Below are 22,923 nucleotides of genomic sequence, written 5' to 3' on the forward strand. Positions count from 1 at the left end.
GGAAATCTGAATTCATATCAGATCCTAAGGAAAAGAAATTAATTTTAACCAAGTCGACAAATAGGAGATTTATTATTTAATTAGTATGTAATTGGAAAGAGTTCATTAGCTTCACAACAGGCACAATCAACACTTAGGTAAAGTACTTTATTGTTGCAAAACTTTAGAATATTCGTCTTGCATGTTCTTGGCCTCCATGGCTGCTTTATTAAAACCTGAAAATCTTCCTTGCTTCTTCTAAAGATTTCTCATCCATGAGAGACTTCCTTGGGCTGCCAGGCTGTAGAAACTTCTTCACCATGGGCAGGTTGCTGATTCTGGTTTTCAGGGCCTGTAATTCACAATGCACAGCCTCAGAGTGAAGCCAAGGCCTGCCACCACCGTTTACACCACCCAGAAAATCTGAGACCCTTCTACACAAAAACCAAGCAAGTCTGCGCCATCAGCACCAGCATGGAGGCAGAAACAGACACTGAGCGAGAAATGAAGATGAGAGGAATAACATGTAGCTCACTTATATTTTCCCCAAAGATGTCTTTCAGATTTTAATCAGTTCAGCCATCCCTTTCTTCTTACATATTAATCCTATAGATTAGTGACTCTTGTAAAAGACAAGAAAAAATAATGTGCCTGTGAGATATCAACACAGATCAGTCTCTAAGCAGAAGTGAAAATATGGGGAAATGAGTTGGAAAGGAAAATGTTATAGAAAATATTAAACACAAATCATGGGACCACTTTTGTCAGTGAGAGATACAGTGTGGGGGGCCAGTGTGCTGGAGAGCTGTGCAGAGAGGAACACAATGTCAGACAGCAGGAGCCAGAGCCTAGGGAGGAAACCAGATGAAGAGAGCTCTGCTTAGACCGACTCAATGCAGGAAGACAAGGGCACATATGGGATAAAGGACATCACAGAGAACTCAGGAACAGAAACCACAGGGGAATAGAGGGATGGGGAGACATGCTGGGCCCTGGGTCCTTTCCATGATAAAAGGCAAAATACTCTTCATGGGGTAGCATGCACCACAAATTTCCTTTCCATAACAAAAGTGTTTTCATTCCTCAAAATTGGAGCCTGGAAGCTCATTTTGGAGATTTTGGGGCACTGAAGGCCTGGTGAAGGTTGGGGTCAAAACATGCTCAGTCCCAGGTCCCAGATACAAGATCCCAAGATGGGAGATATGGGTCTGCCTCTCTGAAGACTGTGAAATGGGTCACCTTCAGCAGAGGGAAGCTGAAGATAAGGCTAGAGTCAAGCTCTTCCATGTAGTAGAGAAGTTCCACCAAGTGAATGTCGGCCCAGCTCAGCTTGTTGCCAACAAGGTAGTCTTGTCCATTGCTCTTTAAGACGTGGAGAATTGGAGGAATCAAATCAGGATCACATGGGCAGTAAGGCTGGGACCCCTGCTTCTCCATCACATGTGCAGTAAGGCTGGGACCCCTGCTTCTCCCTGAGTCTCTCCAGTCTGACTCTCCCATTTCTGCTGCCTCACTGCATAGGTGCAGAGATCCAGACCTTTCTTCACATTCCCTGTTTCACTGAGGGAGTAAGAAGTGTAGCCCTGCTCACTCCTTGGTTGGAGCTCAAACTCTCATTTTCTCTTCTCATCCACATCACTGTGGCATCTACACCACCCGCCCAGCTTGCTTCTTCCACATGGGCCAGGGGCTTAGCGCCTGCTGCCACATGTTCTGTTTGCCCCAGGCCCTACAGCATGGAGCCTTCACATTTAGGACGTGGCTCTACATTCTGCTCTCTCTGTCTCCAATCTCCCTTGGGCAGCGACTCCACCTTCATGACAACACTCTTCCCCCAGAAGGAGACTATTTCAGAGTCCTCATTTCTCCTTCTCTGCTCTCCTCATTCCCTGCTCTATCTCCCTCAGATCTGAAGTAAACCTGGGTGAACCTGAATTCATCATCTTTCTTACAACATTGACTCTGACTACTAACCAGCACTCTGTTATAATTTGCAAGCTGAAGCGTTTAAGGGTGAACTGCACTGATGTCTGCAACTTATTATAAAATACAAAATCTTCCTCTGCATCCCACAGTCACTCTCCTTTTAATGAATACCCATCCCTGAAACACTACAATATTCTCTAGTTGGGCAATTGGTCTTGTGTCTTCCTACACAGGGTGCCAGAATATTTTCTGATGGATCACTTTCATCATGTTCGTCTTCAATAAAAGTCCATGGGGTTCCGTAGACTCAACAGCAACCTCTAGTGTGGTCCAGAGCCTTCCACAGCCCATGTTCTACTTATGAACATGAAATTTTGTTCAACAGAGAATTTCATGTTGGGGTCTAGTAAATTAAAATTTTATTGGAAAATTATAGCTTGTGTATAAGTAAGTGTTACAATTGTTCCTCCAAGTCTATTTGCATAAAATGCCTTGAGAGTCAGAGTGCTGCATTGGTGTTCAGGAAGTCTCACTGAAAGTGAAGGTCAGTGCCCCAGGAATGCCCAGCCACTGTTTTTCTACTGGTCTCTAAACTGAGTGATGCAAAACGCTGAACAGCTTCACTTATTTTTTCAAAGGCAGGGAAATAGCGATTTTTTGTTCTCTGTTGGATCAAGGCAAGCTTGGTGTCTTTTTCCTCAGGTTGTCATATGGGCAGATGAAGGATCATTTCACCCAAATCTGCTATACCTTCTGTATACATATCAATCCTGAAAGACAAAAACAACCAAAGCGTCAGGTGTCTTTTGCCTTAGATTTTATGGGTTTATAAAAACCTAAGAGAATAGAGTGTCAGGTGGTGGCAAAGTAATTCACCTCCAGTGGGTGCCTTTTATATTCTAGTCATTATGCTCTGATTTTTACAGGTATATTAACATTTATTTCTTAAAACAACCTATCAAGGTAGATAGATCTCTAAATTTTGTTACACACATGACCAATACAGGTACCAAGAGCATCGGTGGTCACAGTCATGAGAGAAATTGGTGGAATCACTGCCAGTACCCAATGGTGCTGTGCCAGGACTGATCATCTCTATTGTGGTTTGCTCTGTGCATGAACTTAGTGTGAGTTAAATGGCCAAAGACCTACCTCCTACAATTTTAAAAGAGTCTCTGCTATAGCCATCTCAGCCATGTTCCTCATCCTCTCTCATCATTTTACAGCTCCCAGGGCTGCTTCTATGCCTCATATTAGCAGTTCCTCCAATTACATCCATGAAACACGTTTCCACAGCCCTCTCCATGTGCTATTACCCAACTCTAGCCATGTGTGACTTTCTTGAGACCCCACCTAAAAGATTGTCTTCCTTGGTGAAATTCTCTACATAGTTACAACCAACGCAAACTTTTCCTCTTTTGTGTCGAACTGGGGTTTCACAATCCTTTACTTTTTATTGTACTTTAAGTCCTAGGGTACATGTGCAGAAAGTGCAGTTTTGTTACATAGGTATACACATGCCATGGTGGTTTGCTGCACCCATCAACCTGTCATCTACATTAGGTATTTCTCCTAATGCTATCCCTCCCCTAGCCCCCCACCCCCTGACAGGCCCTGGTGTGCGATGTCCCCCTCCCTGTGTCCATGTGTTCTCCTTGTTCAGCTCCCAGTTATGAATGAGAACATGTGGTGTTTGGTTTTCTGTTCTTGCATTAGTTTGCTGAGAATGATGGTTTCCGGCTTCATCCATGTCCCTGCAAATGACATGAACTCATCTTTTATGGCTGCATAGTATTCCGTGGTGTATATGTGCCACATTTTCTTTATCCAGTCTATCATTGATCGGCATTTGGGTTGGTTCCAAGTCTTTGCTATTGTGAACAGTGCCGCAATAAACATACGTGTGCATGAGTCTTCATAGTAGAATAATTTATAATCCTTTGGGTATATACCCAGTAATGGGATTGCTGGGTCAAATGATATTTCTAGTTCTAGATCCTTGAGGAATCACCACACTGTCTTCCACAATGGTTGAACTAATTTACACTCCCACCAACAGTGTATAAGCATTCCTATTTCTCCACATCCTCTCCAGCATCTATTGTTTCCTGACTTTTTAATGATCACCATTCTAACTGGCTTGAGATGGTATCTCAATGTGGTTTTGATTTGCATTTCTCTAATGGCCAGTGATGATAAGGTTTTTTTCATATGTTTTTTGGCTGTATAAATGTCTTCTTTTGAGAAGTGTCTGTTCATATCCTTCACCCACTTTTTGATGGGTTTTTTTTTCTTGTAAATTTGTTTAAGTTCTTTGTAGATTCTGGATATTAGCCCTTTGTCAGCTGGATAGATTGCAAAAATTTTCTCCCATTCTGTAGGTTGCCTGTTCACTCTGATGACAGTTTCTTTTGCTGTTCAGAAGCTCTTTATTTTAATTAGATCCCATTTGTCAATTTTAACTTCTGTTGCCATTGCTTTTGGTGTTTTAGTCATGAAGTCTTTGTCCATACCTATGTCCTGAATGGTATTGCCAAGGTTTCCTTCTAGGGTTTTTACGGTTTTAGGTCTTACATTTAAGTCTTTAATCCATCTTGAGTTAATTTTTGTAGAAAGTGTAAGGAAGGGATCCAGTTTCAGCTTTCTGCATATGGCTAGCCAGTTTTCCCAACACCATTTATTAAATAGGGAATCGTTTCCCCATTGCTTGTTTTTGTTGGGTTTATCAAAGATCAGATGGTGTAGATGTGTGGTGTTATTTCTGAGGCCTCTGTTCTGTTCCATTGGTCTTTATATCTGTTTTGGTACCAGTAACATGCTGTTTTGGTTACTGTAGACTTGTAGTATATTTTGAAGTCAGGTAGCGTGATGCCTCCAGTTTTGTTCTTTTTGCTTAGGATTGTCTTGGCTATGCAGGCTCTTTATTGGTTCCATATAAAATGTAAAGTAGTTTTCTCCAATTCTGTGAAGAAAGTCACTGGTAGCTTGATGGGGATAGCATTGAATCTATAAATTACTTTGGGCAGTATGGCCATTTTTATGATATTGATTCTTCCTATCTGTGAGCGTGGAATGTTTTTCCATTTGTTTGTGTCCTCTCTTATTTCCTTGAGCAGTGGTTTGTAGTTCTCCTTGAAGAGGTCTTTCACATCCCTTGTAAGTTGTATTCCTATTTATTTTATGCTATTTGTAGCAATTGTGAATGGTAGCTCACTCATGATTTGGCTCTCTGTTTGTCTGTTACTGGTATATAGGAATGCTTGTGATTTCTGCACATCAATTTTGTATCCTGAGGCTGCTGAAGCTGCTTATCAGCTTAGGGAGATTTGGGGCTGAAACGATGGGGTTTTCTAAATATACAACCATGTCATCTGCAAACAGAGACAATTTGACTTCCTCTTTTCCTAATTGAACATTCTTTATTTCTTTCTCTCGCCTTATTGCCCTCGCCAGAACCCCCAATACTATGGGAGTGGTGAGCAAGGGCATCCATGTCTTGTGCCGATTTTCCAAGGGAATGCTTCCAGTTTTGCCCATTCAGTATGATATTGGCTGTGAGTATGTCATAAATTGCTTATTATTTTGAGATAGGTCTCATCAATACCTAGTTTATTTAATTAAGAGTTTTTATCATGAAGGGGTGTTGAATTTAGTCAAAGGCCTTTTCTGCATCTATTGAGATAATCACATGGTTTTTTCATTGGTTCTGTTTATGTGATGGATTACATTTATTGATTTGCATGGGTTGAACCAGCCTTGCATCCCAGGGATGAAACCCACTTGATTGTGGTGGATAAGCTTTTTGATGTGCTGCTGGATTCGGTTTACTAGTATTTTATTGAGTATTTTTGCATTGATGTTCATCAGGGCTATTGGTTTGAAATTTTCTTTTTTTGTTGTGTCTCTGCCAGACTTTAGTATCAGGATGATATTGGCCTCATAAAATGAGTTAGGGAGTATTCCCTCTTTTTCTATTGATTGGAATAGTTTCAGAAGGAATGGTACCGGCTCCTCTTTGTACCTCTGGTAGAATTTGGCTGTGAATCCATCTGGTCCTGGACTTTTTTTGGTTGGTAGGTTATTAATTATTGCCTCAATTTCAGAACTTGTTCTTAGTCTATTTGGGGATTCGACTTTTTCCTGGTTTAGTTTTGGAAGGGTGTATGTGTCCAGGAATTTATCCATTTCTTCCAGATTTTCTAGTTTATTTGCGTAGAGATGTTTGTAGTATTCTCTGATGGTAGATGGTATTTCTGTGGGATTGGTAGTGATATCCCCTTTATCATATTTTATTGTATCTTTTTTATTCTTCTCTCTTTTCTTCTTTATTCATCTGGCTAGTGGTCTATCCATTTTGTTGATCTTTCCAAAAAAAAACCAGCTCCTGGATTCATTGATTTTTTGAAGGGTTTTTCGTGTCTCTATCTCCTTCAGATCTGCTCTGATCTTAGTTATTTCTTGTCTTCAGCTCGCTTTTAAGTTTGTTTCCTCTTGCTTCTCTAGTTCTTTGAATTGTGATATCAAGGTGTCGATTTTAGATCTTTCCTGCTTTCTCTTGTGGGCATTTAGTGCTATAAATTTCCCTCTACACACTGCTTTAAATGTGTTGTAGAGATTCTGGTACATTGTGTCTTTGTTCTTACTGGTTTCAAAGAGCATCTTTATTTCTGCCTTCATTTCATTGCTTACCCAGTAGTCATTCAGGAGCAGGTTGTCCAGTTTCCATGTAGTTGTGCAATTTTTGAGTGAGTTTCTTAATCCTGAGTTCTAATTTGATTGCACTGTGGTCTAACAGACTGTTTCTTATGATTTCTGTTCTTTTGCATTTGCTGAGGAGTGTTTTACTTCCAATTATGTGGTCAATTTTAGAATGAGTGTGATGTGGTGCTGAGAAGAATGTATATTCTGTTGATTTGGGGTGGAGAGTTCTGTAAATGTCTACTAGGTCCACTTGGTACAGAGCTGAGTTCAAGTCCTGGATATCCTTGTTAATTTTCTGTCTTGTTGATCTGTCTAATATTGACAATGGGGTTTTAAAGTCTCCCACTATTATTGTATGGGAGTCTAAGTCTCTTTGTAGGTCTCTAAGAACTTGCTTTATGAATCTGGGTGCTTCTGTGTTGGGTGCATGTATATTTAGGATAGTTAGGTCTTATTGCATTGATCTCTTCACCATTATGTAATGGCCTTCTTTGTCTCTTTTGATCTTTGTTGGTTTAAAGTCTGTTTTATCAGAAACTGGGATTGCAACCCCTGCTTTTTTTTGCTTTCCATTTTGCTTGGTAAATATTCCTCCATGCCTTTATTTTGAGCCTATGTGTGTCTTTGCATGTGAGGTGGGACTTCTGAATACAGCACAGCAATGGGTCTTGTCTCTTTATCCAATTTGCCAGTCTGTGTCTTTTAATTGGGGCATTTAGCCCATTTACATTTAAGGTTAATATTGTTATGTGTGAATTTGATCCTGTCATTATGATGCTAGCTGGTTATTTTGCCCATTAGTTGAGGCAGTTTCTTCATAGCATCGATGGTCTTTGCAATTTGGTATGTTTTTGCAGTGGCTGGTACCAGTCACTTTCAAATACACCAATCAAATGCAGATTTGGTCTTTTCATATAGTCCCATATGTCTTGGAGGCTTTGTTCATTTCTTTTCACTCTTATTTCCCTAATCTTGTCTTCTCACTTTATTTCATTGAGTTGATCTTCAATCTCTGATATCCTTTATTCTGCTTGATTGATTCGGCTATTGTTACTTGTATATGCTTCGTGAAGTTCTCATTCTGTTTTTCAGCTCCATCAGGTCATTTATGTTCTTCTTTAAACTGGTTATTCTAGTTAGCAATTTGTCTAACCTTTTTTCAAGGTTCTTAGCTTCCTTGCATTGGGTTAGAACATGCTCCTTTAGCTCAGAGGAGTTTGTTATTACCCACCTTCTGAACCCTACTTCTGTCAATTTGTCAAACTCATTCTCTGTCCGGTTTTGTTTGCTTGCTGGTGAGGAGTTGTGATCCCTTGGAGGAGAGGAGGTGCTCTGGTTTTGGGAATTTTCAGCTTTTTTCACTGTGTTCTTTCCATCTTCGTGGATTTATCTATCTTTCGTCTTTGATGTTGGTGACCTTCAGATAGGGTCTCTGAGTGGACATCCTTTTCGTTGATGCTGATACTACTCCTTTCTGTTTGTTAGTTTTCCTTCTATCAATCAGGACCCTCTGCTGCAGGTCTGCTGGACTTTGCTGGAGGTCCACTCCAGAACCTCTTTGCCTGGGTATCACCAGTGGAGGCTGCAGAACAGCAAAGATTGCTGCCTGTTCCTTCCTCTGGAAGCTTCGTCCCAGAGGGACACCCAATGGATGCCAGCCAGAGCTCTCCTGTATAAGGTGTCTGTTGGCCCCTACTGGGAGGTGTCTCCCAGTCAGGATACATGGGGATCATGGACCCACTTGAGGAGGCAGTCTGTCCCTTATCAGAGCTTGAATGCTGTGCTGGGAGAACCACTGCTCTCTTCAGAGCTGTCAGGCTGGGACATTTAAGTCTGCTGAAGCTGTGCCCATAGCCACTCCTTCCCCCAGGTGCTCTGTCTCAGGAAGATGGGGGTTTTATATATAAGTCCCTGACTGAGGCTGCTGCCTTTTTTTCAGAGATGCCCTGCCCAGAGAGGAGGAGTCTAGAAAGGCAGTCTGGCCACAGAGGCCTTGCTGAGCTGCAGTGGGCTCTGCCCAGTTCGAACTTCCTGGTGGCTTTGTTTACACTGTGAGGGGAAAACCGCCTACTCAAGCCTCAGCAATGGCAGATGCCCCTCCCCCCACCAAACCCAAGCATCCCAGGTCGAGCTCAGACTGCTGTGCTGGCAGCAAGAATTTCAAGCCAGTGGATCTTAGCTTGCTGGGCTCCATGGGGGTGGGACCTGCCAAGCCAGACTACTTGCCTTCTTGGCTTCAGGCCCCTTTCCAGGGGAGTGAACAATTCTGTCTCACTGGCATTCCAGGTGCCACTAGGGTATGAAAAAAAAAAAAAACTCCTGCAGCTAGTTCAGTGTCTGCCCAAATGGGTGCCAAGGTTTGTGCTTGAAACCCAGGGCCCTGGTGGGGTAGGCACCAGAGGGAATCTCCTGGTCTGCCGGTTGCGAAGACCATGGGAAAAGTGCAGTATCTGGGCCAGTGTGCACCGTTCCTCCCAATACAGTCTGTCATGGCTTCCCTTTGCTAGGGGAGATAATTCCCTGACCCCGTGTGCTTCCCGGGTGAGGTGACATCTCACCCTGCTTCGGCTCACCCTCCAAAGGCTGCACCCACTGTCCAACCAGTCCCAATGAGATGAACTGGGTACCTCTGTTGGAAATGCAGAAATCACCCACATTCTGTGTCAACCTCCCTGAGAGCTGCAGACTGGAGCTGTTCCTATTTGGCCATCTTGCAAGTCTCCCCACAATACTTTTTAAAACAACAGCTTTATTGACATATAGTCACATACTATAATTGTGACTTGTTAAATTATACTATTGAGTGGTTTTTAGTGCATTCAAAGATTTCTGCAAAAATCATGGCAGTCTAATTGCAGAATATTTTTTATCACTCTGATAAGGACATCTGTACCATTAGTGGTATTCCTCATTTTTCCCCAAGCCCCACTCCTTTACCTCCAGGCAACCTCTAATCTACTCTCTGCCTCTATAGATTTGCATGTTCTGGACATTTCATATGAAAAGGATCCTATAATACGTGGCTTTCTGTGTCTTGTTTCTTTTATGTAACATGTCTTTATGGTTTAACCATCTTGTAGCATGCATCAGTACTTCATTCCTTTTCATGACCAAATATCATTCCATTGCATGGCTAAGGTGCATTTTTCTCCTCCATTTATTGACTGATGGATATTTGGGTTGCTTCCACTTTTTGAATACTATGAATATTGTTATTTGTATGGTTCATTTATGTAAAAGATTTAGTGTGGATATATTTTTGATAATTTGGGGATACAGCTATTAGAGGAACTGTGGGGTCATTGGTAATACTATATTAAACTTTTTGAGGAGTTGCCAACAGTTCCATTCAGGATTTATTTGGAATCGTGCAGTCTCATCACAACAGCAAGGAGACCCCTTGGCTTTGCTGGTATTGAATAAATCTGGCTGCTTCAGCCTTGTATCCATGTGTCAAGGTAACCCCAGCATCCTTGGCGCCAGCCTCTACAGGCACTGCTCAGGTGTTCCAGTCCATATAATTGGTTGGTAATTTAGGTTTCTGGTCATCATTCTTGGAATTACTGGGACCTGAGATTCAGCTTCTTTGCCACCTTCCCTCCCCAGTCCTTCATCTGCAGACTCTCAAACATTCTATGCCTGTCCTAAGCTATAGGCTGGAATCCAGTATCTGAAATCCTTAGCACCTGGAATCATGATTCGCCATCATCCTGAGTTCATGGTTCATCAGTGTTTGGAAACCTCTGTCAGGGTGCTGGATCCATGGACTGCATCGTCTTCTAGAATCACCCTCGCCTGAACCCTCCCCATGGTCACTGTTCCTTCATCTCCGTGGAATTCTGCAATACTGGACCTCAGCGTACATGCCCAAGGCCCAGCCTGCTGCTGGTCATGATGCTCCTGCCATGGTCCCACCCACTCAAGGAAGGACCTAAATCACTCTGTGTTATCTGTTGATGGAAGAACAGAAAATATACCATACAGGACTCTCTCCTTTATGTCTTTCCGATAGAGATTGTATTTGCTGGCAATGTAGTTGAGAATGGCTCTGGTCTGAACCAGCTTCATCCCATCAATCTTAACCATTGGCATTTGTTGGAACATAAAACTCCCATCTTTAGAAAGAAGGAAAAAAGGAGAGTGAAATGTCTATGGAACCCACTCTTTCCATATGAAAAAATGGTATGGAAATTATTAAATTTGTGAAATGAAAAAGAAATTATGGCCTGGTAAGATTTCACTTGAAACAACTTTTTGTTTTGTTTTGTTTTGTTTTTGAGACAGAGTTGCACTTTGTCACCCAGGCTGGAGATCAGTGGCGTGATTTCGGCTCACTGTAACCTCCGCCTCCTGGGTTGAAGCGATTCTTCTACTTCAACCTCCTGAGTAGCTGGGATTACAGGTGTGCACCAACGTGCCTGGCTAATTTTTATATTTTTAGTAGAGATGGAGTCTCACCATGTTGCCCTAACTGGTCTCATACTCCTGATCTCAAATGATCCACCCACCTCAGCCTCCCAAAGTGCTGGGATTATAGGCGTAAGCAACTGCACCTGGCCCAAACAACATTTTTAAAAAGCTTCCTGTAGTTCTTCTTTTTCTTAAGAAGCTTCCTTTTACTTTTTATCCATTTATTTCATTCATGTTTTTATTTCCCCTCCAGATACATAGTGGGACTCTTGTATTTTTGTGTTGATTTATCTTCATGGATATTTTAGGAAGAGGTTGGGACAAGTTACAATAGGACTGGCAACAAGATGCCATTTAAAATGGGAGGTTCCCAAAGTAAGTCTCATGGTGTTTGTGACATTTAAGGCAATTTCTGAGAGGTTTTTATGTAAGGGTCCCTTTCTCTGCTCTTCAAAGCCTGCAATAGTGCTGCAGTCTTACCTTGTCATGCCCCTCCATGAAAGAAAAAAACTCAAGACTGTGGCCACATCGATTTCTCCTCCTTTAGTCTAATGCATGTTCTTGCGTGTCCTTGGATGGGGAGAGCTGTGTGGGATCCCGAGCTGATGACCGCAGCTCATTCACAGTGCCCCAATCATAAAAACAAAGAAAGGGCTTTCTCAGGGCATGGGAGATGATTCCTCTAGCAAATACTCTGAGAGGTCTGGTCCTTTTAGCCTGGAGAGAGTTGCCAGACTTGATCACGGAGCCACATCCCTTCCATTTTAACCACTTTCTCCCTCTGCACCATGTACAAATACCACGCCCCACACACATAGGCATTGCCGGCTGGTCAAACCTCCCCATGTACCTTCTACTCGATACTATCATCAGAGGCACTTAGAGATTGATCTTACCTTTTTTTTTTTTTTGAGACGGAGTCTTGCTCTGTCACCCAGGCTGGAGTGCAGTGGTGCGATCTCGGCTCACTGCAACATCCGCCTCTAGGGCTCAAGCGATTCTACCGCCTCAGCCTACTGAGTAGCTGGGATTACAGGCACACACCATCATGCCTGGCTAATTTTTTAATTTTTAGTAGAGACGGGGTTTCACCACATTGGTCAGGCTTGTCTCGAACTCCTGACCTCATGATCAGCCCGCCTTGGCCTCCCAAAGTGCTGGGATTACAGGCAGGAGCCACTGCACCTGGCCAATCTTACCATTTCTTAACTTTTCCAAATCTTCTGCAGATTCTAGAAATTTCTCTTCAAAATGCAAGCAGAAACAGTATATGGGTTCCTGTTAGTTCATTCTATTATAGACTTGTGATGTTGAATGGCCCCTATCTGGTGCATGATTTGGAGAATATAAGATTTCTGAGTTTGGCAGGCTACACAGAGGGGGCTGGTCATGGCCATTTGGAAATTTAGACCTAATTCATTGAGAAAAGTGCATGGGTCACAGCACATAGCTGCTCAATCTTCTAGTTCACTTCACCTCCAGCCTGATCTCATGAATGTCTATGATTAGGTCATATTTTGAGAGCAGACGTCACTGGAGAAAAGGCACTGAGCAGTTCTTCTACTTACGGTGTTGTCATATCTTAGGAAAGCCTGTGTCTCCAGGTGAGATCAGACCACAACCTTGTGTGTCCCCAGTGTGGGGTATGCCATGGGCTAATGGCCATCAAATATTCTGCCACCAAGGAGTCTCTGCTGTAATTTTTATCACCCCACTTCTCAGGAACTCTGTTAAGGGTGAAATAGGTTGCAGCTGTTGCACAGCTTTCACACTTGCAACTGTAATTTTCTCTTCTGAAGTACATGGGACCCAATAGGGTAAAATTCTCAATTTAATAAAGGAATTAGAGTCCCACGCTAACATCATTTTTCATGAAAACCTCTGGTTTCTGATGTGGTTTTGTGGGTTCATTATCACCATTTTCATGTACTGGCTTCTTGACTTTGGACATGTTACTGAAACTCTCTGTGTCTGAGTATGCTAATCTATGAAATGGGTAAACTTATGGAACTTATGGTATAGGTTGATATCAAGATTTAATTACAAGGTCACACAAAGCACTTAGAAAAGTAGCAAGTGATAGTAACTGCTCATTAAATATAAATTTTGGGGGTGGAGCCAAGATGGCCAAATAGGAACAACTCCAGTCTAGAGCTCCCAGCGTGAGCGACACAGAAGACAGGTGATTTCTGCATTTCCAGCTGAGGTACCGGGTTCATCTCACTGGGGAGTGTTGGATACTGGATGCAGGACAGTGGGTGCAGCACACCGAGTGTGAGCCAAAGCAGGGCGAGGCATCGCCTCACCTGGGAAGCACAAGGGGTCAGGTAATTCCCTTTCCTAGTCAAAGAAGGGGGTGACAGACGGCACCTGGAAAATTGGGTCACTCCCACCCTAATACTGTGCTTTTCCAACAGTCTTAGCAAACGGCACACCAGGAGATTATAACCCGGGCCTGGCTCAGAGGGTCCTACGCCCACAGAGGCTCTCGCTCATTGCTAGCACAGCAGTCTGAGATCAAACTGCAAGGCGGCAGCGAGGCTGGGGGAGGGGCACCCACCATTGCCAAGGCTTGAGTAGGTAAACAAAGTGGCCGGGAAGCTCAAACAGGGTGGAGCCCACCGCAGCTCAAGGAGGCCTGCCTGCCTCTATAGACTCCACCTCTGCGGGCAGGGCATAACGGAACAAAAGACAGCAGAAACCTCTGCAGACTTAAATGTCCCTGTCTGACAGCTTTAAAGAGAGTAGTGGTTCTCCCAGCATGCAGCTTGAGATCTGAGAACTGACAGACTGCCCCCTCAAGTGGGTCCCTGACCCCTGAGTAGCCTAACTGGGAGGCAGTCTGACACCTCACACGGCTGGGTACTACTCTGAGACAAAACTTCCAGAGGAACAATCAGACAGCAACATTTGCTGTTCACCAGTATCCACTGTTCTGCAGCGTCTGCTGCTGATACTCAGGCAAACAGGGTCTGGAGTAGACCTCTAGCAAACTCCAACAGACCTGCAGCTGAGGGTCCTGACTGTTAGAAGGTAAACTAACAAACAGAAAGGACATCCACACCAAAACCCCATCTGTACGTCACCATCATCAAAGACCAAAGGTAGATAAAACCACAAAGATGGGGAAAAAACAGAGCAGAAAAACTAGAAACTCTAAAAATCAGAGCGCCTCTCCTCCTCCAAAGGAACGCAGCTCCGCACCAGCAACAAAGCTGGACAGAGAACGACTTTGACGAGTTGAGAGAAGAAGGCTTCAGATGATCAGACTACTCTGAGCTAAAGGAGGAAGTTCGAACCCATGGCAAAGAAGTTAAAAACCTTGAAAAAATATTAGACGAATGGCTAACTAGAATAACCATGCACAGAAGTCCTTAAAGGACCTGATGGAGCTGAAAACCACGGCACAAGAACTACATGACAAATGCACAAGCCTCAGTAGTTGATTCGATCAACTGGAAGAAAGGGTATCAGTGACGGAAGATGAAATGAATGAAATGAAGTGAGAAGAGAAGTTTAGAGAAAAAAGAATAAAAAGAAATGAACAAAGCCTCCAAGAAATATGGGACTATGTGAAAAGACCAAATCTACATCTGATTGGTGTGCCTGAAAGTGACGGGGAGAATGGAACCAAGTTAAAACACTCTGCAGGATATTATCCAGGAGAACTTCCCCAATCTAGCAAGGCAGGCCAACATTCAAATTCAGGAAATACAGAGAACGCCACAAAGATACTCCTTGAGAAGAGCAACTCCAAGACACATAATTGTCAGATTCACCAAAGTTGAAATGAAGGAAAAAATGTTAAGGGCAGCCAGAGAGAAAGGTTGGGTTATCCACAAAGGGAAGCCCATCAGACTAACAGCTGATCTCTCCGCAGAAACTCTACAAGCCAGAAGAGAGTGGGGGCCAATATTCAACATTCTTAAAGAAAAGAATTTTCAACCCAGAATTTCCTATCCAGCCAAACTAAGCTTCATAAGTGAAGGAGAAATAAAATCCTTCACAGACAAGCATATGCTGAGAGATTTTGTCACCACCAGGCCTGCCCTAAAAGAGCTCCTGAAGGAAGCACTAAACATGGAAAGGAACAACCGGTACCAGCCACTGCAAAATCATGCCAAATTGTAAAGATCATCGAGGCTAAGAAGAAAATGCATCAACTAATGAGCAAAATAACCAGCTAACATAATGACAGGATCAAATTCACACATAATAATATTAACCTTTAATGTAAATGGGCTAAATGCTCCAATTAAAGGACACGGACTGGCAAATTGGATAGAGTCAAGACCCATCAGTGTGCTGTATTCAGGAAACCCATCTCACGTGCAGAGACACACATAGGCTCAAAATAAAGGAATGGAGGAAGATCTACCAAGCAAATAGAAAACAAAAAAGGCAGGAGTTGCAATCCTAGTCTCTGATAAAACAGACTTTAAACGAACAAAGATCAAAAGAGAAAAAGAAGGCCATTAAATAGTGGTAAAGGAATCAATTCAACAAGAAGAGCTAACTATCCTAAATATATATGCACCCAATTCAGGAGCACCCAGATTCATAAAGCAAGTCCTGAGTGACCTACAAAGAGACTTAGACTCCCATACAATAATAATGGGAGACTTTAACACCCCACTGTCAACATTAGACAGATCAACGAGACACAAAGTTAACAAGGATACCCAGGAATTTAACTCAGCTCTGCACCAAGCAGACCTAATAGAAATTTACAGAACTCTCCACCCCAAATCAACAGAATATACATTCTTTTCAGCACCACACCACACCTATTCCAAAATTGACCACATAGTTGGAAGTAAAGCACTCCTCAGCAAATGTAAAAGAACAGAAATTATAACAAACTGTCTCTCAGACCACAGTGCAATCAAACTAGAACTCAGGATTAAGAAACTCACTCAAAACCGCTTAACTACATGGAAACTGAACAACCTGCTCCTGAATGACTACTGGGTACATAATGAAATGAAGGCAGAAATAAAGATGTTCTTTGAAACCAATGAGAACAAAGACATAACATGCCAAAATCTCTGGGAAACAATCAAAGCAGTGTGTAGAGGGAAATTTATAGCACTCAATGCCCACAAGAGAAAGCAGGAAAGATCTAAATTTGACACCCTATTATCACAATTAAAAGAACTAGAGAAGCAAGAGTAAACACATTCAAAAGCTAGCAGAAGGCAAGAAATAACTAAGATCAGAGCAGAACTGAAGGAAATAGAGACACAAAAATCCCTTCAAAAAATCAATGACTCCAGGAGCTGGTTTTTTGAAAGATCAACAAAATTGATAGACCGCTAGCAAGACTAATAAGGAAGAAAAGAGAGAAGAATCAAATAGATGCAATAAAAAATGATAAAGGGGATATCACCACCGATCCCACAGAAATACAAACTACCATCAGAGAATACTATAAACACCTCTATGCAAATAAACTAGAAAATCTAGAAGAAATGGATATATTCCTTGACACATACACTCTCCCAAGACTAAACCAGGAAGAAGTTGAATCTCTGAATAGTCCAATAACAGGCTCTGAAATTGAGGCAATAATTAATAGTTTACCAACCAAAAAAAGTCCAGGACCAGATGAATTCACAGCCGAATTCTACCAGAGGTACAAGGAGGAACTGGTACCATTCCTTCTGAAACTATTCCAATCAATAGAAAAAGAGGGAATCCTCCTCAACTCATTTTATGAGGCCAGCATCATCCTGATACCAAAGCCGGGCAGAGACACAACCAAAAAAGAGAATTTTAGACCAATATCCTTGATGAACATCAATGCAAAAATCCTCGATAAAATACTGGCAAACCAAATCCAACAGCACATCAAAAAACTTATCCACGATGATCAAGTGGGCTTCATCCCATGCAAGGCTGGTTCAACATATGCAAATCAATAAACGTAATCCAGCATATAAACAGAACCAATGACAAAAACCACTTGATTTTCTCAATAGATGCAGAAAAGGCCTTTGACAAAATTCAACAACACTTCATGCTAAAAACTCTCAATAAATTAGGTATTGATGGGACATATCTCAAAATAATAAGAGCTATCTATGACAAACCCACAGCCAATATCATACAGAATGGGCAAATATTGGAAGTTCTGGCCAGGGCAATCAAGCAGGAGAAGGAAATAAAGGGTATTCAATTAGGAGAAGAGGAAGTCAAATTGTCCCTGTTTGCAGATGACATGATTGTATATCCAGAAAACCCCATCGTCTCAGCCCCAAATCTCCTTAAGCTGATAAGCAACTTCAGCAAAGTCTCAGGATACAAAATGAATGTGCAAAAATCACAAGCATTCTTATACACCAATAACAGACAAACAGAGAGCCATATCATGAGTGAATTCCCATTCACAATTGCTTCAAAGAGAATAAAAGACCTACGAATCCAACTTACAAGGGATGTGAAGGACCTCTTCAAGGAGAACTACAAATCGCTACTCAATGAAATAAAAGAGGATACAAACAAATGGAAGAACATTCCATGCTCATGGTTAGGAAGAATCAATATCGTGAAAATGGCCATACTGCCCAAGGTAATTTATAGATTCAATGCCATCTCCATCAAGCTACCAATGACTTTCTTCACAGAATTGGAAAAAAGTACCTTAAAGTTCATATGGAACCAAAAAAGAGCCCACATTGCCAAGTCAATCCTAAGCCAAAAGAACAGAGCTGGAGGCATCATGCTACCTGACTTCAAAATATACTACAAGGCTACAGTAACCAAAATAGTATGGTACTGGTACCAAAACAGAGATATAGACCAATGGAACAGAACAGAGCCATCAGAAATAATGCCGCATATCTACAATTATCTGATCTTTGGCAAACCTGAAAAAAATAAGTAATGGGGAAAGGATTCCCTATTTAATAAATGGTGCTGGGAAAACTGGCTAGCCATATGTAGAAAGCTGAAACTGGATCCCTTCCTTACACTTTCTACAAAAATTAATTCAAGATGGATTAAAGACTTAAACGTTAGACCTAAAACCATAAAAATCCTAGAAGAAAACCTAGGCATTACCATTCAGGACATAGGCATGGGCAAGGACTTCATGTTTAAAACACCAAAAGCAATGGCAACAGAAGCCAAAATTGACAAATGGGATCTAATTAAACTAAAGAGCTTCTGCACAGCAAAAGAAACTACCATCAGAGTGAACAGGCAACCTACAAAATGGGAGAAAATTTTCGCAACCTACTCATCTGACAAAGGGCTAATATCCAGAATCTACAATGAACTCAAACAAATTTACAAGAAAAAAACAAACAACCCCATCAAAAAGTGGGCAAAGGATATGAACAGACACTTCTCAAAAGAAGACATTTATGCAGCCAAAAGACACATGAAAAAATGCTCATCATCACTGGCCATCGGAGAAATGCAAATCAAAACCACAATGAGATACCATCTCACACCGGTTAGAAAGGCAATCATTAAAAAGTCAGGAAACAACAGGTGCTGGAGAGGATGTGGAGAAATAGGAAGACTTTTACACTGTTGGTGGGACTGTAAACTAGTTCATCCATTGTGGAAGTCAGTGTGGCGATTCCTCAGGGATCTAGAAGTAGAAATACCATTTGACCCAGCCACCCCATTACTGGGTATATACCCAAAGGACTATAAATCATGCTGCTATAAAGACACATGCACACGTATGTTTATTGCGGCACTATTCACAATAGCAAAGACTTGGAACCAACCCAAATGTCCAACAATGATAGACTGGATTAAGAAAATGTGGCACATATACACCATGGAATACTATGCAGCCATAAAAAATGATGAGTTCATGTCCTTTGTAGTGACATGGATGAAATTGGAAATCATCATTCTCAGTAAACTATCGCAAGTACAAAAAACCAAACACCATATATTCTCACTCCTAGATGGGAATTGAACAATGAGAACACATGGACACAGGAAGGGGAACATCACACTCTGGGGACTGTTGTGGGGTGGGGGGAGGGGGGAAGGATAGCATTAGGAGATATACCTAATGCTAAATGATGAGTTAATGGGTGCAGCACACCAGCATGGCACATGTATACATATGTAACTAACCTGCACATTGTGCACATGTACCCTAAAACTTAAAGTATAATAATAATAAAAAAAAGAAAAAAAAAGAAAATGTGGCACATATACACAATGGAATGCTATGCCACCATAAAAAATGATGAGTTCATGTCCTTTGTAGGGACATGAATGAAGCTGGAAACCATCATTCTCAGCAAACTATCACAAGGACAAAAAACCAAACACCGCATGTTCTCACTCATAGGTGGGAATTGAACAATGAGAACACATGGACACAGGAAGGAGAACATCACACACCGGGGACTGTTGTGGGGTGGGGGGAGTGGGGAGGGATAGCATTAGGAGTTATACCCAATGCTAAATGACGAGTTAATGGGTGCAGCACACCAGCATGGCACATGTATACATATGTAACAAACCTGCATGTTGTGCACATGTACCCTAAAACTTAAAGTATAATTTTAAAAAATCAAATATATAGAAAAAAATACACACCAGATTTTGAATACTTAGTATGAAAAACAGAATAATTTTAATATATTGACTACATGTTAAAATAACATTTTAGATATACTGGGTTAAATATATTATTAAAGTTAAATTCATCTGTTTCTTTTTACTTTTTAAAATGTGGCTACTTAGAAACTTTAAAATTACATACAGGGTTGTGGCCCCCAGCACATCTCTATCAGGTACCCTAGGCTATTAAACTCCAAATTACCTAACTGCCTTTGTTCTAATTCAGTGCTTACCAAGGAACCTTCTGATTACTTATCTAAGCTTATAAGTATACCTCAGTAACAAAAAAAGGAGTATCATACATAAGAGACTTATGTATTCTGGACCCTTTAAGATATCTCGTCTCCCAAATGTAAAATAATAAATACCATTCTGGTTTCCATTAAAAAAAAAAGATATCCAACCAAATGATTTTTATTAAATATGCATTAAAACTCAAAATAAATAAATAAATATAAATTATCTTTAGAATTTTGAGATATAGCTGGCTATTTCATCATATCATCCTTTAAAAAATTTAAATCAATCTAAAATTGGTGAAAGTATACTTTGATCTTGATCTACATCCAGTAATTTAAATCTTGGAGTAAATTACACCTTGTCCTGAGACAAGTCACTTTGGTGGAAGTGGCAGCCAGCAACAAGGCTGTCTCAGTCTGATCAGAAGCTATGAGTGGTTGCAGGTATTTAATACAGATATGAAATTCAGTTATTACGTAATGATGAAGTTGACTTACGTAGGCAGAATCTGTCAAACCAAAAGTCTAAGCAAAAGTTATCAAGATTCTCTGGATTTCACTGTTGATATGATCTGGTTCCAATCTTGACTCTGCCTCATAATAGCTGTGTGATCTGGGAATCATCACTTAACATCTTCAAGCCTTAGTTTCCTCATCTGCAAATTGGGGAAATAATATTTCCTTAATCAGAATTTTGTAATGTTTCAAAATGCATGATACAGGGCCTGACCCACATACATCAAGTAATAAATGGTAGTTGTGTTTCCAGTGGCTAATTACACTTTAATGGAGTTCTTTATGGTGAAAATTCAGGAATTTGGGGATTTCTAGCTTGCTCCGTGGAACAGAGTTTGTTGTGGATCTATGATCACACAGGACCAGGATCTAGAGGTCACGGGGGGTGTGTGCCAGCAATTAATATAGCATCCAGTTCAGGGCAAACCTAAGGAACGATGTGTGGTCCTGGCAGGAGGGTGACCGAGATGGGGTGGGATTGGCAAGTGGGATGTGCTTGTGAGGCTGAGGACTGGGTTGTGATCATCAGCCTTAGGGCACTGAGACCCCAGAAGCCTGAGCAAGGTCTGCAGTCAGCCCTGCCCCCGCCTTCAGTCAGGCTGGATGGAGACCAGGGAGCCTGGGTTCCTCCCAGCCTTGCCCCTCCCTCCCTCCCTCCTGCTGAACTCTTCCTACCCGGGCTCTGAACACATCCCTGAGCTGTAGAGCTGATGTCTGGGTGACAGGGTATTCATTTGTACAAAGAAAACAACCTGGAATGGCAGTGTTTGGATTTCTTATGTGCTTGTTTCCTCGTAGGATTGAGAAAGGATGAGGCTAAAGTCCCAAGCCCTCGTGAAGCAATGCGCAAAGTACCGTTCCGAGGTTCAGGTCCACACGGCGCTGTGAGGCTGAAGGGGCGCGCTAGAAGTTCCCTTCACAGGACGCCATCTCACCTGAAATCCTCCTTTTCTGCTGACACCCGAGGGACAAGATCTCCTAAGTTTGTCCGTGACTCACTTCCCAGGAAAACCCTCAGGCAGTCGCTGAAGGACTCTGTTCTGGACTGGGAAGTGTTTTTCTCAGTGACACCTCTAGAGGGCAGCACTTAGCGGAGTCCCACAGGCACCTCCCAGCATTTCCTACTCAAACACCAGGAGGATGGCCCGGTAACACTGGGGAATGCTTGGGTGTGCTAGAAGCCTCCACGCCTCATTTTAACCACGTGTTTACTTGTCTGCATCCTCATAGACATGTAGGCTGCCCCAGGGCAGGGACTCTTGTCTTGTTCATTGTCTATCTCCACGACCTAGCACAGAACCTGGAGTTAGTAAGTGTCCAACCAAATAATTGCTGTGAACGTAGTCAATCTTTAATAGGTAGTTTGTTACAATCCACTCCCTTCCGCCTCTCATTTATAGTTTGCATTGTACCTCGAATTATATACATTTTCTAATATTATGCATTTTTATTGCTTTATCATGGAAATTACTAACTTGTATGGAAATAAATTAAAAGACATAATGATTCTGCTTATACTTCTCACCTAGAATCAATAATTATCAACCAAAACCAGTGTGGTTTCATCGATATGTCCACCTACTTGTAATAATTCCAAGGAAATGCCAGATCCATATGATTAATCCTTAAATACTTCAATGTGTTTTCCTAAAACATACTATTCTAAAGATAGACCTAGTACATTATCACACATGAAATATTAACAATAATTCTTTCATGTCATCAAATATTCAGTCAATATTCATGTTTCTAATTGTATAAATACCATAATAATTATTATTATCATTTAATTTTTATTTTTTGAGACAGAGTTTCACTCTTGTTGCCCAGGCTGGAGTGCAATGGCATGATCTCGGCTCACTGCAACCTCCGCCTCCCAGGTTTGAGCGATTCTCCTGCCTCAGCCTCCTGAGTAGGTGGGATCACAGGCATGCACCATCACACCTGGCTAATTTTGTATTTCTAATAGAGACGGGGTTTCCCCATGTTGGTTAGGCTGGTGTCGAACTCCTGATCTCAGGTGATCCGCCCGCCTCGACCCCCCAAAGTGCTGGGATTACAGGCGTGAGCCACTGCACCTGGTCAATGCCATAATTATTGTTTACAGTTTGTTTAAATTCTAATTCACTTAAGTTCTACACTTTGTGATTAGTTTTTTAAATATATTTTAATATTGAGGCTCTTAGATGATAAGAAATTTTAACAATTATTAGGTCAAATCTGCTCATCTTTTTCTTAATTATAGTCCATTTTTATTTAAGGCACAATGCTTCAGTTAGTAATCATCTCATAGTTTCTGTGGGAAAAGTATGTGATAACACAATTTTAAATCCAACTTAAGATGACCTAACTCAGAACCTACCTCTACTCCAGCTGCAGCCGGGAGCCACCGGGTGGACTCCATTCTGCCCCGTGCATTGGAGTAGTGGAGCTTGGGCTTCTCTGCCATGGTAGCAGTCTCCTGGAGGTTTCTCTAAGCCTGAATGAATGAATGAATGAATGAATAATGTAAGCCATAGAATCAAAAATGTACTTTAGGATGTATGGTTGAAAA

General features: G+C 41.7%; 1 pseudogene; it reads right to left on the reverse strand.

Annotated features, from left to right (window-relative positions):
* Window positions 1-76: 76 nt before the first annotated feature.
* LOC741926 (glutathione S-transferase A2-like) lies at window positions 77-22,845 on the reverse strand (annotated as a pseudogene).
* Between the last annotated feature and the right edge of the window lie 78 nt (window positions 22,846-22,923).

Source organism: Pan troglodytes, chromosome 5 (genome assembly GCF_028858775.2).
Source record: "Pan troglodytes isolate AG18354 chromosome 5, NHGRI_mPanTro3-v2.0_pri, whole genome shotgun sequence".
NCBI lineage: Eukaryota > Metazoa > Chordata > Mammalia > Primates > Hominidae > Pan > Pan troglodytes.